The following is a 26,234-nucleotide window of genomic DNA, read 5'->3' on the forward strand; positions in this document are numbered from 1 at the left end:
AGATTACTGTCACCCATCCCGATGGGTTACAGTCCAAAACCAGCCTCTCAGAGCTGGTTGAGGTCATCCTGCAAAGCCATCTGCAGTCTCATTGCTTGAAAAGCAGCAGCCACATGGGCAGCACTGCATAGGAGCAGTAGGATGGGTTAAGGCATTCAAAAAACAGGCACTAGGAGAATGTTCCTAAAAACTTGTGGTGAGTGAGGCCTTTTGTGGAAAGCCCTTCTTCTTCTCCCATGCAGAGCTTCCTCTCTTGTGCAGAGCTTCCCCTCCCTGCAGCCTTCTTTGTATTTGTCTTGTCATGTTGCAGACCCAGAGGCAATACAGATACAACCCCCACACCTGCTGCAGCCTTTGTGTGAACAGGTCACTAAATTCCCTGCCCTCCCTGTATAGATGCAGGAAAACTCAGTCTAATGCTGCAACCCACCTCTACACCTTAGAAAATACAAAAATACTCCACAGTATTTCCACAAATTTTCTGATAGCAGAATAGTCAAAAGGATCTGCAAGCTCGATGCCTGTTCCTTTAATAGTGCAATGGAGTGGTGATAGTGGTGCAGGGAGTCCTCGTGAAGGTTCAGCTGTGAGTTATTAGCACCGGCGTTCAGTGACCCTGTGTGAGCCAAGTCTCAAAGATGTGCATCAAATCAGCTGGCGCAGCTGTTTGCTGCCACAATCTGCTAGTGTCAAGAGCTCTGGTGCATGTACAGCACGCCCACGCTAGTGCTGTGCACATCATGTTCAGAGTTCACGGCCTCTATAGCACCAACAATGGTGACATTACAGAACCCAGTTTCATGTCAAGGTTCTTGATTGATTTATAAGGTGCCTCCTGCCATTACCATAACAAATTGGAAGTATTATAGTCCATATTATAAAGTGCATAAATTGGTTCAATTAAAGAATGTCCATCTTGAATGAAAGTCATAGCCCTTGAAATGATTCGCTTAGGTGGTAAGATATTCTCTGATTAAAATTAAACATATGCAAAGGATACATTTTTAAATCTCGTTTTTCTGTTTGGTTTCCAAGTTTATGCCTCCATTTTCTACGGTTGCTCTGTAACTTATATCATCACCAAACAGAACGTATTTTCCTCCTCCTCCCTCAACATGCACTTAACCTGTAACGGCACAAACTCAAAGTCCTTTTCTCTAAATCTAAAACATGATTGATTACTAGAGAGTTAAAAAAGATGTAGATGCCAATATGTTTGCTAGTGGGAATGAACAGAAGGATAGGATGAGAATATGCTGTCTGGCCCTAAGAAGCAGCTCCTTCCAGCAGACCATGTATAATTTAGACATTTATGGACAGACTCCGATTTCTTTGATCTCTCGAGGGAGGTAAATTATGATGGGTAACATTTCTAAGAAAAAATCTATGACATTTCTCTTTGACCTCCAAGTGTAATCAAGCATAAATTCCAAGATATCAACCTAACATTTATAATCTACATTATACAACCATGAATGGTTACATTGCACAGATGACATCCCCAAGGTCTCCAATGGATTGTGTTCGTCAGAATATTTAATGATTATCTAAGTCTCTACTTACACCTTTAAGCTTCAATTCTGTTAATGAGCTATTTATCTGTTTATTTTTTAATCATTTAAATTACATAAAAAGCTTTTGGTAGGATTCTATTCCAGGTACCTAATACTTGGGAAAAATAATAAGTATTTGAAAATATTTTTGGTGAGCTTATGCAACATACATTGCTTTATTACAGCACATCTAAGCTACATTCATAATCTTAGTTTTATGTGTACAAGACTGAACATATCACAAGATGTTACAATCTCAAATCTGCCTTACATACCTGCTCAGGTTCAGCAGTGTCAGTTGTTCCCTTAAGGGTTGAAGCATCTTATTTTTATGGAAGTTAATTTACAGTTCTCTAGATCTACTTGTAAGGTAGTGTAAGGAGGGGACAGAACAATAGCATCCCCTTATAAACTGCACTGGATTCTAGTGTGTTTCAGGTGTATTTCTTCAATCTCTCTGAAGACAGACCAAGTGAACGTATTGAAATGAGATTTGACGTGAATCATTAAGCTGCTTTACTGCACAATAAGGTAAAGAGATAAGCGCACATCTTAAGGTAAAATTTAATGTATTCATTTCCAAACAGTTTACATTTTGCAATGACAAACTACATGCAATGAAACTACTTGATAATCTCCCAAATATTTCTATTTAAAATTATAACTAAGAATGCAGAGAAAGGTTAGGAGGAATTTCTTAAGACAGAAGATTACTAGAGGATGGACTGTCTTGCCACAGGGAATGGTGCAGACAGAGATCATTGCATACTTCAGGGGAAGACCAGAAAAATAACTGAAGCAGAGAAAGATAAAGGGCTATGGGGTGTCAGCAGAATCACGGGATGTGTTTTTGATTGATTGAGCAAAGAGCTAGCACAAACATAACGGACCAAGTGGCTTCCTTCTGTATTGCAAATCTTTGTGGATTAATTATTAGATGGAAAACAGAATAAACTGCTACTAAAATATTCTCAATTCTGCATCAAAAATAACAGTATCACAAATAAAGTGTTTCATTATATGCTTCTCTTCTTCAAATATCAGAATATGTAAGAACTGCAAACCAAACCCATTTCTCTACAAAGCATCAGTTCTGCTCCTTAAACTAAAATAAAAATATCTGGAAAAACTCAGCAGGTCTGGCAGCATCTGCGGAGAGGAACACAGTTAACGTTTCGAGTCTGTATGACTCTTCAACAGAACTAAGTAAAAATAGAAGAGAGGTGAAATATAAGCTGGTTTAAGTGGGGGGGGGGGGGGGGGGGGGGGGACAAGTAGAGCTGGATAGAGGGCCAGTGATAGGTGGAGATAGCCAAAAGATGTCATAGGCAAAAGGACAAAGAGGTGTTGAAGGTGGTGATATTATCTAAGGAATGTGCTAATTAAGGGTAGAAAGCAGGACAAGCAAGGTACAGATAGCCCTAGTGGGGGTGGGGTGGGGTGAAGGAATCGAAAAAGGCTAAAAGGTAGAGATAAAACAATGGATGGAAATACATTTAAAAATAATGGAAATAGGTGGGAAAAGAAAAATCTATATAAATTATTGGAAAAAAAAAAGGGGGATCGGAAAGGGGGTGGGGATGCTCCTTAAACTGTTTTGGACTGTTTTCCATGATCTGCATCAAGAGGAAACACAATTAAGATGTCCCAGCTCAATAATTTTATTTTCAGTTTTCCAATGAACATGTCCCCCCACAAATGAATGATATTCATCACATTGCAGGAATCAACACTGTGGCTTTGGAATCTTGTTCCAATTCAATCCGGATACCCCAACCTCAAACTAAGCAACCTGGAAGTTATAATGACAAGCAAAGGAGCTCCATCATTCTGTTTCCATTGCACCATAATATAGGAAAAAACATCCCAAGGTGCTTCATAAGGGAAAACTAAACAGTACAAAATTGCCATGACCTGAAAACAGTTATAAAGATAGTGATATAGGACTACCTTTTGCCTGTTGCTTCCAAAGCAGGCAGCACACAAAATGTGTTGTGCTGGTGCATTTAAATGAGTATAGCATGCAGCGGTACTAAGCGCACTGTTATGTGGCTGCACACCTGAGCAGGGGTGTAAAATCGTGAGCGGCTCGCATGACTTAAAGGTAGCTTATACAGCTAAAATTCAGCCAGAGCCTCTTAAAGGTGAGGTGCATTCTGGCTGCAGCAGGTGCTGGATATCATTCTGCATCTGATTCTGACCTAGGATGGAAAGACAAATAGCACAACATAGCAAAGGGCTCCAAAATTTTCTGCACTGCACTGGAGATCTTACTGCAAGAGGTGGAGAGATGCCATCTATTGATAGGACAAGAGGCCCTCCAAACAATCTTTGCCAAGGCAATGGGACTAGATAGCTATGGTGGTCAATGCCAGGAATCTAGCTGCAAGGACCAGGAAACAGTGCTACAAAAAGTTCAAAGACCTAACATGAGTAGTCAAGGTCAGTGAATGTATCTTCAATAGCCATATCCAACCAACTGCACCATGAGGCTCACACACTGCCCAATGCATCACGCTCAAATCATTCACCTGCCAACAATCTCTATCTGTTATGACTCATACCCAACATTCACAGCTTTACATCGCCCTCAAACAGTTAGCAACTGAAAGCTTCACACTCGCAGCTATTCAACCATGACAGCTACATCACCCATACACATTTCACCACACTCAGTGACACACTTCCCCCTCCCTTGCAGGACGAGGTGACACATAACCAGAGGCAGCAACACCTAACCGGAAGAGGTCAGGTAGAGCTGCATCCTGATGGAGGAAATGGTGGTCACCATCATGCAGCAGCAGAGGGCTGAAACCATTGAAGATGATGGTAACCTCATACCTAATCCTTTTTCTCACATTCCACATCATTTATTCCACAATCTCTACAAATTTACCATCTGCAAATGGTGCACCACTTGCTTCCCTTCTCGAACCGTCTGCAGCCTTTAGCAAGGCTGACCACACCATCTCTTTCTATCCTTTTCACTATCATCCAGCAGGATGGGACTGCACTCAACCTGGTTACTTTCTTAACTACCTAATAATAGCAAGATAATCTTCCGCAATGGCTTATCTTCTGCTCCTACAAAGTTATTCTGGTGCACTTCAAGGATCTATTCTTTCTCCCCTCCTATTTATCATCTACATGCTGCCCCTTAGTAAAACATCTGAAAAAGTGTCAGTTTTCACATGTATATCTGGACAACACCCAGTTCTACCCTCTGTAAACGAAAGGTCATAAAAACTCTACACCCTAACTCACACCAAGTCTCATTCTCCTATGATCCCTGTGCTCACTGATTTACCCAGTTAAGCTACAACTTGATTTTAAAATTCTCATTCTTGATTTCAAATCCCTCCATGGCCTTGCCCCTCCCTATCTCTGTGATCTCCTCCAGCTCCACCATCCTCTCAGATGCCTGCACTCCTCTAATTCTAACCTTTTGAGCACCCCCCGATTTTAATTGCCCCACTATTGGTGGCATGCCTTCAGTTGCCTGAGCCCCAAGCTCTGGAATTCCTAAACCTCTCTCCCACCTCTCTCCCTCACTTTTCTCCTTTTAGACACTCCGTAAAACCTACCTCTTTGAGCTTTTAGTTGTCTGCCTTAATATCACCTTATTTGGCTCAGTGTCATATTTTGCTTTACAATCCTGTCATTAAAGGCATTATTTAAATAAACTTCATTGTTATTGTGCGCCGGAGTTACGACCCATGTTGTTGAAAATAGCTCTGGCCATCCAGTAGCCACTCTCTGGATTGTTGTGGTGATCCAAATGCAGATCTAATGGGAACTGCTGCAGACTGAAGGCATCATGACTGCTGCCAGGCATTCACCTACATGATACTCTGTGTATGGTCACCCACCAGCTGGGCATTGAAGGAGTGGAATCCCTTTCTGTTGTGGTGCTTCTTAAAGTTGACATGCAGCTCCTCATAGCAATGTGCGTGCTGTCAGTGGCAACCTGCACCATGGAGAAGCCTGCAATCCTCATGAAGCTTTGTATTCACTCTGCCTACATCTCTCTGGCAAGAGAGAATTAAATGTATTTAGCTCTCTTGGAACACCAAGCCTCTGATGCAACAGTGGATGGCAAACAGGGAGATTTTGCAAATATCACCTGCTCCAGCCTGGAAGGGACCAGATGTGTAAAGGTTTTTGACCATGGTGGCCTTCTGAGCTGCAGGCAATTCAATCCTTGCCCTGTTCTGAAGCTGCAGTTGTGGCTACAATTGATGACCACTTTCAGTGAAAATGTCCTTAGTTAAATAGAAATATCTGACTCACTGTTCCTAGTATTCCTCACTGATTGGTGTCACCATCTGCCTATCCTGCACACTTCCAGCAGACACTTGCTGTGTGCATACTAAACCCCTCACTAAAATGATGAGCACCAGCAGTGTGTGCATGTGCTGCAGACACCATTTTGAAGACAAAATGGTGCTCATGGAACTGAGAAACCAGGCACAAAGGAGCCAAATTTTGTGGCCAAAGTTTCAGAGGGCCATCCAGAGGTTAGATTTGGGTTAGACTTGATTTAGCGCTATCCTGATGCCACACAGCCCAGCTGGCTGATATGATGCCAAAATACCAAAATTAGATAATGCAGGGCTTGGCAATGCCTGTGTTGTCCACTTGTGATGAATGGGCTCTGCAGGAACACTTTTTTTTAAAGGGCCAGGCATCCTGATTGCACGTAAGTAAAATCTATTGATTTTTTTTCCCCATTGCAAAGTGTCTGAAGGTACTCTGGACTGTTTTTAGAGATGTTGACGCATTTGCCAGAAAATAGTGCCACACCCTCACAGGGAAGGCAAAGGAGTAGGTGACCTGTCCAAACAAAGGCTGCTACAGGTATGAGGGCATCAGTGGCGCTGCCTCTGGTTCTGCAGACTGACAAGGAATAGAACAGTGGCTGCAGAGAGAGCAAACTTTGCCCTCTGCCCTCTGCCACGCTGTGGATGGTCTCCAACATACTCCTTGACAGTGACAGGGGACTATCTGGCAGGCCAGCCAATGCAACCAGCATCTCGTAGTGCATGTCCATTCATTGCTCTCCTGAATGCCTCCTTATCAGGATCCTCATCTGAATCATCTGTAGTTTTGCCCTCTAGAGAGCTGGCAAATGAATCATCTTTACCCCTGGCCTGACTGCAGCCAACATGAGTGAACAACATAGCTCAAGATCTGCTCATCCCAACTCTATACTAACCTTCAAGGTATGTGCAGTGTCAGTTCTGAGCTGGATAATGTGAGTGCCAGGTCAAGGGATGGGGCCACTTCATTAGTGCTATGCTATTACTCTCCCTCTGCCTGCTTAGGCTGCTGTGGCTGTGGAGGCAGCAGCTCTTGGGTGTCTGTAGGCAGCAAAGCAGAAGGGGAAAGATGTGAAGTGAGGGAAGGGAGTGGGGTGAGAAGCAAGAGGTCCATGGTTTATATAATTTACAGCTTGCCCATCATATTTCAGATAGCAGGATGAGTATATGCTGGGAGTTGATAAAGAACATAACGCAGGAAGATGCGTCACCCTCAGCAACATTGGATGCTGTGGGCCCTGTCACAGCCAGCCCCTTGATGCTAAGAAACATCTCCTCTGTAGGGCTCAGAAGCTGCAGAGATCCTCGTCTCCTGCCAGTTCTGTAATAGTCCCTTCCATTATGCGTTGTTCTGCAAAAAAGGGGCAGAATGTCAATGGTTATGTAACTTTGTGTTTGGATGATGTGCCTACCATAGCTGAATAGTATGTGGAGGCAGCAAGTGCTGGGTCTAAGCCTGACAGCATTGGTAGGTGTCTGAGGGTGAGGAGTACCTGGACGTTAGGAGTGAGCCCTGAGTGCCAGGGGTAACTGCTGGTTGTAATGGGGTGTGGTAAATTGAGCAGTGAGAGAGGTTGATGTTGTAGTGTAGTTATGTGAAAATGCCAACCCCCATGAAGTCATTATTGTGGTACTATTACCAGGTCCTTGGGTGCAGACTCTAGGCTCACTTCTGCCCACTTCTGAGGTTGGTCCTTGAGAAACCCCAGGGAAACATGGCGTTTCTCCTTCTGTTCACCTGCAGCATTAATGCCTCCAGTGCCACAGCCATCTGTCTGCATCTCCCTGGCGTTGATTTTTCAGGATTTTCCATTTTGGAAACTTTTTATTTACAACTTGCCTTTAAGAGGCAACTTGCCTTTGATAAGAAGTAATCTGTCTGTACCATGTGATTGGAAAACAACATTGTTGGCGCCACCTGCTGTTTTCAGGTCACACTTGCAGTCTTGAGGACACCACTGCTGGAGGTGCAAATTGCTGCGCTGAAATCGTTCAGAGGAGGTGGGTGAACCAATTTTGTGTCTTACCCACCTCGACCTGAATGGGCACAGGCACAACACGTAGAATGGTCCCCGTACTTCAAAACCAGGGCAGATGAATTTCTAGCTCCATAAGTTCAGAGAATGAAGTGGACATTTGAATAAAGCCAATGCTACAATCTCCTCGGATTTGTTGTTAAAACGGAATACAAATCTTGACATGATTGTGGAACATGTGATAGGGATGGATGGCTTAAAATTCCCTGGCCACTTAGAACAAGGAGGAATTTTCTAAAAAGTGTGTAGAAAATGGAAAGAATGTCTTTGATTCATAGGCAACAGCAAAAAAGCTTCAGAGACTAAACAGACAAAATACAGGTCAATACTTTAGTGTATCCATTAGAGGAAAATGCATTTGAGACGCATAATATGTTTTCATATAGTGAGGGAGAAGAGAATTGGAGCTAAGTTTGAGAAACACCCCACTTGTCTAAAGAATAACAGACATGAAACATACCATGTTCCAAGCTCAAAGCTAAAGCATTCATCTGTAAGTCGCCGATTTTCAAAAAAAGGCAAGTATTGTGAGTAAAGATCCCTAGTAGATAGTCCTATGTTATAAACAAAATTGTAATCAGAGCCAGATTGCCAAGAGAAAATTATTCAGGCCAACAGAAATTTGTTGGTATTTACACATCAACAGAACCGTTAGAACACTTGTAAAATATAAGCAGTAAGGAATTTAAGTGGGTGATTTAAAAAAATAAGGTTAGATCTTGGTATTTAACAGATTGTGGATTGCAGTTACTGTGGTAAATCCCAAAGCAAGGAAACCTGTCCAGCACAAGGCCAAATTTGTGCGTGGTGTTAAAAGGAAAACAAACAACATTTTGCTGAAGTGTGCAAAGTCAAAGCAGAATCATTGTCAGTTGTGGCTCAGTGGGTGTTTACCCACCTCTGAGTCAGAAGGTTGTGGGTTGAAGTCCTATTCCAGAGATCTACGTGTTTGATCTAGGTTGACACTGCAGTGCAATACTGAGGAAGTGCTGCACTGTCAGAGGTGCTGTTAAACCAAGGCCCTATCTCAGATGGACATAAATGATATGTGACACGATTTGAGGAATAGCAGGAAAGCTCTCCCCAATGTCATCGACAATAGTTATCCCTCAATCATCATCGTGAACACAGATCAACTGGTCATGATGTCATTGCTCTTTGTGGGAAGCAACTGCACTTCAGAAAAAGAACTCAACTGGCTTTCATGGAAGATGTTACATGAATGCAAATTATTTTTTCTTCTTTCTAAAAGATGATATAAAGAAAACTGTCTGAAACTGAGGGTGAAATGTTTTTTTATGGATGCAATTCAGGCAGGAAACAACACTGAAGCGTTCAGCCAGTGATACAAGATCCAGGCCTCAGTCAGTTAAGAAGTTGTTCAATTAAAAATTAAGGTATAAAGTTGGTGGGAATACCTTTTCAGGATACCCAGGAAAGGCAGGCCTATAGGCCACCCTGGAGCACTGGCTCCCTGTCTTACCACTGGTTGCCCAACTCCAGGCAGTTAAATTGCCCGCCCGCTTTACCCGTTGTGTATGAAAACAGTATATTAACCAAGAAAATAAAATCATGTTTCAAAGCAAATGTTCTTTTTCATTTAAATCACAGGAAATAAATTATCTTAAAATATAAGAGTTATTTAGCCAGTTGATTTGCTGATTATCCTAGTCAGCCTGCTTTGTGTTGTTACAAGGTTCTTAATGAACCTAATTGGCGACCCGCTTTGTAGGGGTGGGTAACCCTGCCAGGCTCCGAACTTGCCTCAGTCAAATAGCCAGCACCGGGAATGGGGTTGGGAAACTGGCACACAGGTATGCTTGGGCCTCGTCTGTCTCAGTTCCCAAGGTTTGCAGCGCCCGAAAATTCTGCACATAAAGGTAGTGCATGAATAGAAAGATAAATGGCGTGTCTGTAGTAGCAGAGAACGCAAATGGCAAAATTGATAAACGGTAACCACCTCTTGACCCCACATACTCCAGCATAACCCTGGCTCTGAGAAGTTCCAGATCCAATATTTTTAGTTCCTTCTATCTGATCCCGACATTCAAATTCTCAATACACCTGTGGCCATCATATCCTGGATACTTTCAGGTCACTCAAATGATGGCGTAGGATTTGCTATCTCAAGTTTAGGATGAAAAAGTCAAAATACAGGCCCTAGTTGTAGCACAGGCACGTATTATGATAAAGGCAACATTCTGAATGTATAACATACTGTCTAAGAATCCAGGTGGTATTCTATACGAACTTTAGAATGCTCTTTAGAAGAAACCAGCATTTTTTAAAAATGCGGCAATCTCCACTGGCAGGCAAAACCGTGTGCGTAGATTTCAATGTGTTCGTAGAGGATCCGGCCTTTTCCAAATGGAGAGTGGTGTGAACAAGGAACTGAATCATGGCATTCCTCTAACAATGCTGTTAAAATTGCAACTGACGGAATATGAGGTATCAGAATATAAGCTATCAGTACGTTAACCAAGAAAAACCTCACATTTAAATGCAAATGTTCTTTTTCATTTAAATCACAGGGGATAAATGATCTTAAAATATGAGAGTTATTTAGCCAGTTGATTGGCTGATTATTACCATGGCAGTTTGATAAATGAGTAATTCATAAACAAAATGTCACAGCTCTACTTTGAAAGGTCTCCCAAAAGCTTAGTTTCTTTGTCACAGAATCAAGTCTCTAAGCAGAGAGAAAGTGGAAGCAACAATCAACCAAGTTCAGCATCAAGATGGTAATTACTGAATATGTTAAAGTGATCAGAACCTGTCAGGGAAACGCCTGGAGGAATCTACAATGACTTCCCAAAAGTTTAATTGAACAGCTGTGCATCTTGTGTAATTGATTTCTCCACCTCACACTAAAAAACAGTTTAACATGAGGTAAAGAGAGATAACATGCTTTAAGTGAATTAAGAACCATCACTTGGAAATCCCTGGACAATAGGCTGAATACTAAATTAAATGGCCCATTTGCTGGGTTATGAATAAACGTGAACATCCGCATTTGTTATGCAAATGTGTTTTGTTGTCACAGGAGAAATTAGAAAATAAATCGTTTTATTTTCATACTTTTGGCTTTTGACCTCCATTGTAAACTATTTGCCACATTGATCCCAAAACTTGTAGGTTGTGGACATTCAGCAGTGGCTTCCAATGAAAGTTTCCTGAATACATTGATTATCCAGTAGAACCTTATGGAAAGGAAAGTCTAGCCAAAGGTATTTTTCCAGCTTTGTTTGGCTACCATTTGCTTAGTAACTTCGCGGGAGAATATACCTTTCTTTCTATTAAAGGACAAGAATTTCACAGCAGATATTCAGCCAATGGGGTTTCAGTCTGTTTCAGGAGATAGTACATGGGAATGTGCACAAAAGAAAGATCTCCACCATTAGTCCTGTTCTATTGTGGCCGAAATGTTATTTAAGAGGGAATGCTTTATGCTAGAAAACCCTTAGTTTCATTTGTTTCTGATGTGTGTGAGGAAGAAGAAAGATAAGAACGTAACCATAAACCATGCTTTTCTGCACTTTTTGATGTCTGATTTACTGAGGAAATGAGAAAGTTGTATTATCAACCAATCTCTTAAAATCACATTTTAAAGGTTGAAGGTTATGCCACTCATTAGGCTTTGCAGTGACCCACAGTCCAAATTCTAGCCTTATTTAAATCCTGTTCATATTGATACTGGGCTGCCCACCCTGTGAACCCATGGGATTTTGGAGCAACTTTGATCCATTCTATTGCAGGGAGTCCAGGCTGCTGTATACAAAGTTTTAAAGGGAACCACTGATCTTTTCTGGACCTCACTGATGGGTCCCACATTCAAATGGCAACTGATCTCTCTTCGATCAGCCACTATTTGAATTTGGTATTGAGAGGTACAAATACAGCTCTGCCCCACAGTTGTGCAAAATACTTAGCTGGCGATAATTCTGTGGGGAGATTGACACTGCTGCCAGAAGTGACACCAAGTTGTGTGCTGGGGTGGGAGGGGGAAGAGGGGTGCTGGGTGCTTGCGATCAGATCAGAAGATTAGAATCTTATAGCACTGAAGGCGCCTCATCATGCCTCAGCTCACTCCTTCAAAGGGCTGTCCAATCAGTCCCTCTCCCCTGCTTTTTCCCTATACCTCTCCAAGTGTTTCTTTTTCAAATATATATCCAATTCATTCTTGAAAATTACAACTGAATCTACTTCCACCACCCTTCCAGGTAGTGCATTTCAGCCCCACCTTCTGCTGAGGGTTTTTTATTTGGAGTTAGCATTTACTTTAAAATTCGCATCCTTACTTTTGAATCCCTCCATGGTCTTGCCACTCCCTAACCCCATAATCTCCTCCAGCCCCACAACCCTCCGAGATATTTGCACTCATCTAATTCCGGCCTCTTGAGCATCCTTGATTTTAATTTGCTCTGCCATTGGTGGCCGTGCCTTCATTTGTTTAGGCCCCAAGTTCTGGAATTCCCTCCAAACCTCTCCATTTCTCTACCTCTCTCTCCTTTAAAACATTCATTAAAACTGATCTCTTTGACCAAGATTTTGGTCATCTGACCTAGTGGGCCGGATTTTCCCCTTTGAGGCAGGAATCAGGAGTCAGGTCATTTCCGGACGTCACTATCCCATCTCCTGAGCAGCCATGCCCAACCATCGTATTTTCATCCTGCAGAGTCAGGGGTGGGCTGGAGTCGCAGCCAACACCTCCCGAAGGAGGGCAGAGGCCTAATCGACAGCAAAAATGGTGTTGGGAGCAGGAGTGGTTCATCCTGCTTGGGCCTGATAAAAGGCCCAACTTTTTATCACTACACTGCAAAGAAGTGTGTTCAGGAAGTGACTGGAAATGCTGTAACAGGTGGCTAAACTTTGACCTGTGAGTAAATACTGTCATTGTTGATGTAATTGATGGCTGATACATTATTCCCTGTGAGATTGGTCCAACATGAAGATTCCCTTAGTGACCGCCCAACCCATTGATCCATGGCTGTGCTCATCTGCTGCCTGTGAAGACCCAGCTCTGAAGACCCTGAGACTTAGTAGTCTTATTACTACTGAATTCAAAGCCTGCATCTTGAAACATACAAAATGCAAAAATAGGATTCTGACAGTTGTTTCAGGTTTCCTTCTGTGATTTGAACAGCACAGCCCTTGCGATCAGCTGTGTCATAATAATGCTGCATACGATGACCATCCAAGATACTTTGACAGTCGAGTATTGGAGCACGCCACAAGAGTGGTCAAGTCATTGGAATCTCATTTTTAACAGGCCAATGGCTTTCTCAATGAGTGTCCTGGATATGGCTCTTGTTGTCTCTGCACTGGGGCTGTGTCTGAGAGTCCCCGAGTAAGGTCAAAAGCCACCTCTTCAGAGGGTAGCCTTTGTCACCCAGAATCCATTTGCGCAGCAGGGAAGTGGGACAGAGGCAGCTTTGACTCATGGGAGCATAAATGCTTCATGGCAGCTTCCTGGAAAGCATGCACAGAGGTGCAGGAAGTTCTTCACAACAGCTGCACATTTATTGAATGGTACCCCTTCCTGTTGGTGAAGTGGCCTGGGCGCTCTGTCGGTATCTTGATGGCCGCATATATGCGGTCCACGATGCCCTCTACCTGGGACTTATATGGCTATGGAAGCAAACCCAGTGACCCTTTGTGTTTTTGAGGATGCATCCATTGAGAAGCTGATGAAGTCAGCCACCCTCATGAAGAGAGCATCAGTACCAGCATGGATGCATCAGAGAGCTGCTGACTGGGACATTTCACACAGGTCAACAGCAGGGCCCTGAAGAAAACCTGAGGCAGTGTTGTTGAGGGCTTCATTGCAACTGGCAGGACATGGCAACGGGTGGATCGAGAGGCCAGTTTATCATTAAGGAGGGCACAGAGGTCAGTTATTATGTCCCTGGAAAGGTAAAGTCTCCGCCTGCACTCGTGCTCCACATCTCCAGGAAGGTTAGCCTGTTGCCGTATACACATTGCTCTGGGTATTCCCCAATCTTTCTCCTCCATGGTACTGGTTGCTGAGGCTGTGGCTCTTGCTGCCTGGGGACACCTCCTCATGGCACTCGAGGCTGTTGCTGCTGCCTGAATGCCCTGCAGGTGTGAAGAGGCTGTGCCCATGTCCAGTTGCAGACTCCTTCTTGGAAGATAGAGTGAAGCCTGGCTGAAAGGACTGATGGAAGATTTATTCCCAGACTCTGTGTTCATGGACCACACCCCTGCCTCCCCCCAACACCCTGGTGCAGATTCAGGACTTTCCCTAAGGATCTTCCAATCGAGCTAATGCAGAATTATCCATTATCCTGAGCTGACCTGGTTTGCACAAGCTTCCAAACCCCACCCTACTCACTGAAATTATCAATGTGTCTGATTCTGCTGTCTGTACAATGGCATTCCCGATGTCAGTCGGTGTGTGCATCAGGTCGAAACCATCTTGTTTACTGTGCCTGTCAAAATGGTCAGTAGTGGCAATGATGTTGGGAATCGTGCATGTGGGACCTGCCAGCCTCCATTTCTGCCTGCATCGGGACAGAAATAAATCAGGTCCGATATCTGCTTATGTAGCTCAGTGTCGTATTTTGTCTATAGTGCTGTTGTGAAGCCACTTGGGATGCTTTATTGTCTTAAAGGGGTTATATAAATATAAGTTGTTAGTGTCATTAGTGGCGCTTAAACAACTCCCCCTGTACTTTTTTACCTCTCCATTTCGAGTGCACTGAAATTACCCCCCAAAACTGAATAGAATTTAATTTCCAGGTTCTAAAGTTCTGATTGGTCTCTTTTTTGAATGAAAACTGTTTTCACAAGGAAAAGATGTTGGTCAAAGCTTTTGGTTTTTTTTTCAAATTGTGGGAGAAGAATCCTATATTTGATTTTCTTTTCATAACCTCACAAGAAAAGTGATGAAATGATGGATTGTGCCCCAATTTACACCATTACACCATGTTTGCAAACAGAAGGAAAGTGATTTGTAAGTTAATGAAAATTTTTAATGAAAATGGTGGCCCTAGAATTTTAACATTCTTCTGTTCCTCTGCCTCTTTTCTCGTTTGATTAGAGGAAAGTTTTGTGTACAGGTGTTGACAGCAGTGTCAGGGTAACCTTCCCAGATGTTAATGTGAGTAACCTGGAACAGAGTGGCCTTAATTTATGACTTAAATCCTTCACACACACTCAGGGTTCATGTCTGCTCCAACCTAATATGCTGTTAATGGCATCGGCATGAACCCTCCTCATATTTTAACAATGGCCAGACAAAGAGGAAATTGCTTTGTTAATGATGTTTTGTTCAGATCCATTACTTAAAAGGGCCTCTCATGGTGATTATTTTTTAAATATAAAACTTCAAAAATTATTTGGGCTCAACACTTTACTAAATAAGAACAAAATAATCTGCTAAATTAGTAAATTATAAGGTAAAAAGCAAACTTGAGCACATCACAAAATCAATAAAATGACGAATTAAACCACATTATCCACACAATCCGTGTCTAGTCAATGTGTCGCCCAGACATTCTAAAACATAACGAAACGATTAGTCTTCCAACAAAATCAATGGAGCAGCCTCTCCAGTAATGGATTTAAGATTTTTATATAGATGCTTTGTTTTTGTTCTAGGTTCAGTTAAACTTCTCACATTTATTTAACAGTGGGGTACTGATCATTCAAAACATTTGTCCCAAGTATTTAAAGGGCCATAATTAATAATGAGTTGGTCAATATCAGGAGTTAAAAATGTATTATCCTGCTGAGAAAAGAATTCTGAAATATATGAGTCAGCATCAATAAAATCTATTGGAGAAGCTATAAACAACCTCAGAAACTTCCAATGTCGGATTGAGATTGGAAATGCAGCCGACCCGCATCACTGAAGACATCAGAATGGCTATTGACATTCTTAATTGTAGATGGGGATACGGTGCGAGTGTTGGGGTGGGCATGGGTGGATGAAGGTGTGGTGAGATCCTGGAGGGTAAGTGTCAGTAGGGGCCAGATGAGGAGATCGAAAGTGTGGGAAGAATCAAGGGTGTAGGGGGTGAGGGTGAAAATGTGAGGAGGGGGCAAGCATCAGGGACAAGGGTGTACGGGGGAGAAGGGAATGGGCAGGATGAGGGTGTGTGGGGTGACAAAGAGGATGAGGGGAGGTCAAGGGCGTTGGGGGATCGAAAGCATGGGGGTTTGAGGGTGTAGGCATGCAAAGGTGTTGGAAGGATATGGTTGTGGTTTGGCAAGCTGAGGGAGGAGACAAGGGTGTGGGAGGTCAAGAGTATTGGGAGGACAAGGGTGTGTGGAGGTAAATTGGGTGTGGAGGGCTGATTGTGAGGGAGTGGACAAGGGTGTGGGGGAAGTTTGAGAATGTGGGAGAATGAGTTTGCCATTGTTTGAAGGTGTGAAGGTGGATATGGGTGAGGGTGTGGGCAGAGTCGACGATGTGTGGGGTCCAAGAGGATGTTAGAGGGCAAATGTGGCAGGGTGCTTGGGTTAGTTTGCAGGTTACCCCTCCAATGTCTCCTCCTTTGTTTTGACATCAATTATTTTTAGATGATATATCAGTGAAGCATCTGGGGATGTCTCCTCTCTTTTAGCGGAAATATCAAGACAAACTGTTCTAAAATCCTTCTATTTTGTTCCAAATTTCTTCCCATCTCTGCCGAAAATATCCTTCCCTCTTCTACTGAATATTTTGGCTTGCATAGTTGACCATTTGATGGATGCCAGTTGCTTCCTTGTAACTTAACAAAAGGGCCATGCTTCACATGAGTGTTGGCACAGTATTCGACTGTGATAGGGTGATGAAGAGAATGCTCTTGCCAAATTTGATCCTGTCAGCACTTATAAACACAGAGCAATGAGGAGTTGGAATCCCCCTGCACAGATGGATGTGTTGGGACATTTTACAGACCTAGCTCAGAACAGAAGTTTGTGGCTTTATATTGCAAGAAATCCATCTATCTATCTATTTATATATTATCATTTTATTTTCCTTTGCTGTCTCTTTGTCCTAGCAGCCATCGCTACCAGTTATTCTGCTGAGGTAAACAATATAAAATGGTGCTACCCATAGATAATGTCGACAATATTTACTGCAAGTACAGCCACTCCAGAGGCTTTAGTACATAGTCCAGACTGACACTTCAATGTAGTACAGAGGGAGAGCTGCACTGCTGGATGTGCTATCTTTGGGAAGAGGTGTGAAACCAAAGAGCAGGGAATTTTCCCCTATGGTTGTGCTCAATAGCCAATGTTTATCCCCCCATCAATAAAACAGATTAACTCAATGCTGTTAGTGGGATCTTGTTTTGCGCAGAGGGCAGAAGGGAACCTGTGCAGCGGCAATCCAGGCTGGATCTGTGGCTGTTACTGTGCTATCGAGAGCCTGTTCAACATCAAGTCCTGATATTGTGCTTTCCCTGGCATCCTGTTTCATTTCAGCCAGCATCAACACATGTCAATCTTTCTGGCTGCTGATTCAATCTGAACTGCTTGGTGTGCATTCAGTTCAATTGTGTTCACTTTTTAATTCTCAGGTTCAACGTGTCATTGACTGCCTTCTTTCACCTGTGGAAAACCACTCCTTCACCACTGACTAATTTATTCATGAATTTATCATCTCAAAGTTTCACTAAAAATTTCTCAACAGCACCTCATCTCCACCCTTCACAAATGTCAACTATTCCAGGACTCTTCAGCCCAACTCCTCTCCAGCACAAATCTAACACACCCATTAACTCTGTCTTCATTCAGCAATACTGGCTTTCGACATCCAGTAAATTGCTTTCATGATCCTTACCTTTAAAATCTTTACAGGCTTATCCCCCACTTTTTAGGTAATATCTTACCATGCATTCTTTAGACTCTAGATTACTGCTTGCCCCGCTATTGGAATCCAATCTGTCTTTGAGCCTTGCTACCTTCGAAAGCCCCCTAAAGCCCATTCCTTCAAAGGTACTGTGAGTATCCCCTTCAATTGCTTACTTCTTGCTTGAACTACACTAGCTCCCACTCCTCCTTTACAAGTACACAGTGAATGCAAATCATTATTTTTGGTATAAATCAGAAACCATAGTTAGTTTTGACACTTCCATTCAGCTTTTCTTGCGAAACATCAAATCTATTGCTCAGCTGTTAAATATGGGCTGCAAGTATTGTGGGCAGAATGCCTTTCGGAGTAAATCAACAATCTTTCTAACATTAATTGTTTGGTAAATCAATGGATCTATCTTCTTGAAACTGAGGAAAAAAGGTGCTCAGGTACAAGTAAAATGAGTGACAGCTAGAATTAAACTCATTTAAGGAAACAGACAATAACTACAATTAAGTAAAGGGACAAATTTAATCTAAGTAAAAGACTGGCTAACTGGTCAATAGTAAAATACCATGCAAGTAATTGGTTAGTTAACATGATACAAAACTAATCTGTGGTGCATAATAATGCTGTATTTAGTGTAAATTTTTGTTAATAAATGCAGTACAAGTCAATAAGAGATCAAAGTAGAAGGGAGATCACTACAATAAGGAAGCAGTATAAATTCAACTAACTCACCACTTGTGGGAACATACAGGTTTCCAGAGCCAGTTTTAACCAAGAAAGAATTGGGAACAAACTCCTCATCAGAGTCAGAGTCTCGGTTTGGCTGGGTCATATTATCACTGAGCAACCTTCGCTGGCTCTCATTGACTTCAGAAGGAGGGGGATGGGAGAGGTATTGCTCTACTGGGGTTGATGAAGCAGAAGAACAAGGCAGGGGAGGACCTGAAAACAAAACATAAAGGCAACACAAACAAAAGTTAGGGACTTAAAAAAATTGCGAATAAATAATATAAATTATGATATAAAATGATCTAAATTACAAGGGTAATGACCAACGTCAGAGGATGTATTTTGTTTCAAAAAGCAAAATAATGAAAATTAAAATTCTGTTGGAAACATCTTTTTAGTGGTTTGTTTACCAAAATTTTTTATGCTGCTAACAAGAACATCTTTGCACATTGCTGACACTCATATTGCTTTTATCTGTCTTAAAGTAAATTAAAATGCCACAAATTCCTTTGAACCTTCTGGGTTTGATTTTATTTTTGTACCTGAACATTTAGGACTTGGAAACACTTCCTCAACTCTAAATCCATATATTGTATGTAGATACTCAATAAAACAGATAACAGAATCAGATGTGTCCCTGTAACTCTTCATGGGTAAACTTTATAATTACTTTCAATTATACACTGGACTTATACTTAGTTATACTTATTTCTAAAGCTCTCTTATTGTTGACCAGTGCCTAGATAAATACTTTTCTCCCAGGTTCAAGGTACTATCGATATGCACTTCGCACAAGAAAAATACTGACCACCAATTTGGAGCCAATGTCAGCAACTCAAGGACATGAGAAAGTAAGCTTGTATAGAGTAGTAATTTTCTCCACTCTTAGATTTACAAATGTTATGCCATTTACTAGCCAGGTTAGGCAGGTGACCTAGTCCTAGGTCTCTGCCAATGTTGCTCTATAACTGATCACCCTGCAATTTAAACAACACATGGGGATCATGAACTTACCTTTAACAAATCATGACTGTAAACCAACATCTTACCAATTGGTCACACATTGCATGAGTAATTGGTACAATGGAATACATTTTTAAAGGAAGCACAGTAGTGCAGAGCCTTGCAGACAATGAGGGGTCTGAGAAAGTGAGAAATGAGACCTGGTACAGTGTGTGCCCTAATCAGCAAGCTTCAGATTGTGACTCCAGGATAGATACTACATTAATGACATTTACAGTCCTCATTTAGGTTAAGAAATTATTTAAATTCAGTCCCTTGCTGGAATTCTTTACCATCTGTGAGACGCTGCCAATACTACCTGCTTTCCAATTTGAAATGGATGCATGAGCCTGGCCTGCAGTTATGCATCTCTTAAAGGAGAGTAAGTGACTTGATGTGTGAAAACAAGGTCCCGGTCTTCCAGACTACAGATTGTCAGAGACCAGACGTATGACCCAAGATGTGCGTCGGGATAGCAGAAGTCCCAACACGCTGATCTCCATTGGAATTGCCCAGGAAGTTTGAACTATTGATGGGCAATTTCCCTGCTCCCCAGGTCTTTGACCCTGAGTTAGTGTCAGGGACTTCGGACAGTTCTGTGGGACTTACCTGGATAGTTACCCAGGAAATATTAGACAGAAAAATCCTAGTCTAACACCTGAATAACTACAAAACTGACACCCTAATCACTCACACTGACACTTTCCGGAATTTCCCCTGACGACAACCCCCATCGCCCGACCCTGCCACCGGACCTCCCTCTGACCAACCCCCCACGTCCCCCTGACCAGAACTGACTACCCCTCCTGACCTGACCATCACCCGAGTAAACCTCCCAACCCACCCTTACTAGCTCCTGACCTGACTATAACACCCCACCAACCACCACCACCTCACCCACCAGCCACCCTACCCATTCACTCATTCATCTACTCATGCACTCACCCATTCAGTAACATCCATCCAATCACCCATTCACTAGCATTCACACTGGACCTTTAAGCTTACCATATGGCAGCTGGTACCATAAAAACGAGGTGTGCCTTGTCTTGCCCCAGTGCTATAGTGCTGTGATGGAGTTCTTTCTGGGATTGTACACTCAGCAGCATTTCTGAAGAAGCTGGGCTTGGAAAACATAGCCAGTGATGCGGAGCAGAGTCTGGGCGTTGAAAAGTTCGAGCAGAGCAGCAATTCACTGATGATCGCCACTTTGTGGAAGATCCAGGTCCATGCCTTCTTGTACTTTTTAAAATGCATTTTACACCATGTTTTAATTACTTTGCTGGCAACTCTGTCGTTCTTTTTACCTTACTGCCATTTCCATTCATTATTGTTGGCTGCTGCTGAACTTAAAGAGCACCATACAACATATTAATCATGGAATTATAGAATGATTACAGCACAGAAGGAGGCCATTCAGCCCATCATGTATGTGCCGGCTCTCTGCAAGAGCAACTCAACTAATTTCACTGCTCCGCTCTTTCCCCATGGCCCTGCAATATTCTTTTTTCTTCAGGTAATTATCCAATTCCCTTTTGAAAAACCATGAGAACCTGCCTCCACTTTCAGGCAGTGCATTCCAAATCCAAATCACTCGCCGTGTGAAAACTTTTTTGCTCATGTGGCCATTACTTCTTTTGCTATTCACCTTAAATAGGTTTCCTCTGGTTCTTGATCCTTCCATCATTGGGAACAGTTTCTCCTTCTCTACTCTGTCTAAATCTCTCATAATTTTGAACACCTCTAACAAATCTCTCAATCTTCTCTTCTCCAAGGAAAACAACCACTTCTCCATTCTATCCATGTAATTGAAGTCCCTCATCCCTGGAACCAGTGTCACAAATCTTTTCTGCACCCTGAATAAAACTTTCACATTCTTTCTAATATGCGCGGCCCATAATTGGATACAATGTTCCAGTTGAAGCTTAACCAATGTTTTGTAAAGGTTCATCATAGACTCCTTATTTTTGCACACCATGCCTCCAATTATGAAGCCCAGGATCCCCTACGCCGTTTTAGTCACTTTCTCAACTGCCCTGTCACATTCAATGCCTTGTGCACATATACCCCTGCCCCAAGGTCCTTCTGCTCCTGCACCCCCTTTAGAATTGTATCCTTTGTTTTATATTGCCTATTATCAATTTTCCTACCAAAATGTATCACACCACACTTCTATACATTAAATTTAGTCTGCCATGTGTCTGTCCATTCCACCAGTCTGTCTATGTCCTCTCGAAGTCTATAGCTATCCTCCTCACAGATCACAACACCTCAAACTTTTGTGTCTTGGCTCCTCATATAAAATAATTACCGTGTGCAGCCAAACGATGTGCATTTTAAACAAATTGATTACCCTGCACATTATTTGATATCAAAGTATGATTTTAAAAGCTACATATTTTGAGATTGTGCCTTGTACACCCAAGTGTAGCTCATTTATGTATCAAGGAAAGCAGTGGTCCTTGTACCGACCCATGGAGATCCTGACTTTACACCCTCCTCCAGTCTAAAAAACAACCATTCACCACTTCCCTGTTTCCGGTCAATCAGCCGACTTTGTATCTATGGTGCCATTGTCCTTTTTATTTCATGGGCTTCAACTTTGCTGGCAACCCTATTATATGGCACTTTATCAAACATCTTTTGGAAGTCCATATATACCACATTACCCCAATCCTCTCTGTTACCTCATCAAAAAACTCAAGCCAGGTAAAAATGATTTGCCTTTAATAAATCGATGCTGGCTTTCATTGATTAATCCATACTTGCCCAAGTGACTGTTCGTTTTATCCTGGATTGTCATCTCTAAAGTTTTCTCACCTCTGAGTTTAACCTGACCGACTTGTAGTTGCTGGGTTTATCCCTATGCCCTTTTTTGAACAAGGGTGTAACATTTGAAATTCTTAGTCCTCTGGATACAGTACAATCCTGTATATAAGGGGGATTGGAAGATTATGGACCATGTCTCTGCAATTTCCACACTATACTCCCCTCAAGAATAGGCATTCTGTTTTGGATTTTGAACAGGCTGGCTGCTTCAGATTAGGATGAGGAGTTGATGAGAGGCCAAGTACGTTTGCAAAGACACTCAAGGTGTTCTGTCTATAGCCTGGGAACTATATTGATAGGCATGAATCTGGACATAACAGGCAGGACTCATTTTCACTGCCTCTATTTCACAAGACAGGTTGTAACATCTGCTGCATAATGATTTGCTGACAACATCCAGAGCAAGGGCACCTATTCCCACAGAAGTGGTTACCACTATATTAGCTTTTGTCCTACCAGATCCTTTCTAGCCACCCTGGGGATTGTGACACATCCTACAAAGGGGCAACATTATGTCACACTGCCTGTGGAGAGGATGCATCAGCTGAACAGGATGCAAATCTTTAACTGGGTGGTAGGCCTCCCTCTCATACTAGATGCTGCAGATGATACTCGAGGGCATCGGATCCTCAATTCACAGAGTATTGCATAATATTACAGCACTAAAACAGGCCTTTGCAGGTGTTTATGCTCTACATGAGTCTCCTGCTGCTCCATTTACTTCATCTCATCTAATCAACATCTCCTTTAATTCCTTTCTCCCTCATGTTCTTACTTAGCTTCCCCTTAAATACAACTGCACCGGTCACCTAAAATATTCCATCTGGTAGTGAGTTCCACATTCTAACCATATAAACTGTATGACCCAAGAAAAACAAATTGCACTCAGTTAATTTTTAGGTGGTGAAACCTTAAAATGGGCAGATGGTGGTGGGTGGATGTTTGAAATGACACATCCCAGAGAATGTATAATACGTATTTGCAAAGTGAGGAATCCATCGACTTGTCTTCCTCCTTTTTCTAGCAAACCTCTTTTTTATTGTCAGCAAGGAACCTGAGTGACTTAGCTAATTCTGTCAGTGCCTTCCCACCATACAACTTATACTGTGTTTCTAAAAAGAGAGTGGTCTTTTGCTTTAAATAAGGTCAGCTTCATTTAGTGCATCTCCTGCATAACAGCAGGGAGTGCTGCTGCATCACATAGAACAATATTTCTACTGTACTATTATGATCAACTTCTCCACTTTTCTGCACAGTAAGAACTTCCCTTGAAGGGCTAGTTGTAGCCCTGGGAGGTGATGATTTACAGATTTTCTGACTTCCAGTCATAGATGCCAAAGTCCAATATCTCTGGACAAAACATTTCCTGTGCCTGTAGACTATTCATTTAGATGTGGTCAGACATGCTATCGCACAGTAGGTGCAGGTAGGTAAGCATGTGCATCCCATCTTTCCTCTTGCCAGAAAATTGGAGCCTATAGGCTTCCTTCTCCCACAAATGTGAAGTTATGTTTTATTGAACCTTATGAAACAAAAAGTGGCTGGGAAGTTGTGGGAAGAGGTAAAGTTTATTCAGGATGCTTATTTATTAAACCAGTAAAAGGCAGGTGATAATAAATATCGCAAATGTTTGGAGCAATTCAGTTCCACTTAGTCCTGTTCAGAATATAGTGATTTCAATAACATGGCAGCAGTAGTGATCTGACCTGTACCATACTTGAAATCAGAAAGGATCACAGACTATGATATTAAGACACATGGTAAGGCTTCCCAAAAATTACATATTGAGTAAAGTCTGGATACAGGGCTCTTAGCTTACTTGCTTTATATTTTACACATTTTAACATGCATTTTAAAAGCAACAAATAAGTTAAATTGAAGCAAAATCAGATTTAAATTCCACAGAGGCCAAAGGATTTTGCGTACTGCTAAGCTGTTGAAATTCTAAGGCACTTTTTGAGGCTTCCCAATGGGACGTCCAGGCCTCTGTGTGTTTGTGCTACCAAGTGTTACGTTGGGAGTTGTTGTCAATGTGATTGCTGCAGGTAGTGTTTACTCTTGAGGTTTAAGGGAATCAGAAAGGCCAACAACGATAGCTCCAGTTCTTAGATCACTGAACTATGAAGACCGTCAAAGGGCAGCTAAATTTTGTTCTAGTTGGGAAGAAAGACAAATGTGTGGTGGAAACACCAGCATGCTAATGTCTAAAAAAAGAATCATGAAAGGAATGCCGAAGTTGAATGTGTATAAGTTCTTTGTCTAAACCCAGCAAAGAGAACCACAAAATAAATAAACCACAAGCTATACATTACATGATGAGGACTTCAGTAGCCAAATTGTTAACTTCTGTTATAGACTGCCACCTAGTGCTACGAATGCTGTCTCCGTGTAAACAATTGTTGAAAAGGAAACAGAAAAAAATTCCGATTCCTGTAGAGTGGAGGGATACTGGCTAAACATTGAGATAGAAGGCAAGGGAAAATGATCTGCATGGGGAGCCCTGAATTATTATCTTTTTTGTTGCTCCCTTCAACTGATACATTTTTATGAGCAAGAGCCATAGTGGAGACCAAAAAAAAGGCAAGAAAAAATATCCTACTGAAAATTTGTGTCTGTATAAAAATATGTCAGGTGCCCAGGGTGTGAAAGTAGCTATGGTTAGGATCTTTTTGCAGTGTTTAGTACAACTGGCAATGATATCCTCCTATACCGGTGTCCTCTTCTTCAGGTCCATAGCTTTTGGTGTCATTCTTGTCCATTTGCATGCAGCCAGTGCATCTCCAGGAATTGCTTAGTTTTCCGTGCCTTGCGCCATTACCTCGAGTCCCCAAATTTTGTCAGCATCCCCCTTTTCCATAATGCACACTTCCCCTAATCAACAGCATCCTTAGGCAGGCAGGGCAACTTACACTTGTATTCAGCTTTACCTCACCATCACTTCTCTTGAACCATTGACTTTGTCTATGCCATCAATCTGCTTGTTCATCAACAATCCTGTATAATTCACATCTCCTTTCAGCTCAACACCAAGATGGTCAAAGTCAAACGGGCCTGAGCTTCCACTGAGTGCCAATCAGAATCAGATTGCCACTCCACTCCTATTTTTGTACCCCAAATTTTTTTCGATTCTGTCTCGCCCAACCTTCAGGCCAGGCGAGATCGGTGTACTGCAGCACACCCCGGGGGCCCTTGGGGGGAGGAGGGGGTTGGGTCGGGTTGGACAATGGGAGGGGCGGTTGTGTCGAGCCTGGTGTTTGTGGGGGGTGGGGGATTGTCATGCCTTGAGGGGGAGGGGTTGTCTTGGGCCAAGGGGGGAGTGGTGCGGGTGGTTGGGTCAGGCCTTCGGGGGGTGGGGGGGCTTTGGGTCGGGTCTTGCAAGGGGCGGTGGGTCAGATTGGATCGAGCCTTGGGTGGGGAGGGGGTTCGGGTCGTTGGGGGGCACTGTTAGGTCGGGCCAGTCTTGGATGGTGGATTGGGCATTAGGATAGGTTGGCTCGTGCCTTGGGGGCGGGGATTGGGTGGGGGGGGTGGGGTCAAGCCTTGGTGGGAAGGTGGTTGGGTTAGGCCTTGTCGGGGGTGGTGGGTCAGGTTGGATCAGGGCTTGGAGGGGGGTCAGGTCAAGTCAGGTCTTGGGTGCAGGGGGGTCGGGTCGGGTCGGGTCTTGGGGGATGCTGTTGGGTCGGGTCAGTCCTGGGTGGGGGTTGGGTCAGACTTTGATGGGGGGAGGGGGATCGTGTCAAGTCGGGCATTGGGCTCAGGTGGGGTTGGGCCTTGGGGGGAGGGAGGTTGGGTCATGTCAGGTCAGGCCTTGGGGGGGAGGGGGGTTGGGTCGGGACGGGCTGGGCCTTGTAGGGGGGAGGGAGGGGGGTGAGAGCCTGGCTGGGTGGGCAGGGGCGGAGTCCCCATGGGTCTTTGCAATATTTACCCAGAAATTAGAAGAGCTTTTAATTTT

This window comes from Cetorhinus maximus, chromosome 7 (genome assembly GCF_964194155.1).
Source record: "Cetorhinus maximus chromosome 7, sCetMax3.hap1.1, whole genome shotgun sequence".
Lineage (NCBI taxonomy): Eukaryota > Metazoa > Chordata > Chondrichthyes > Lamniformes > Cetorhinidae > Cetorhinus > Cetorhinus maximus.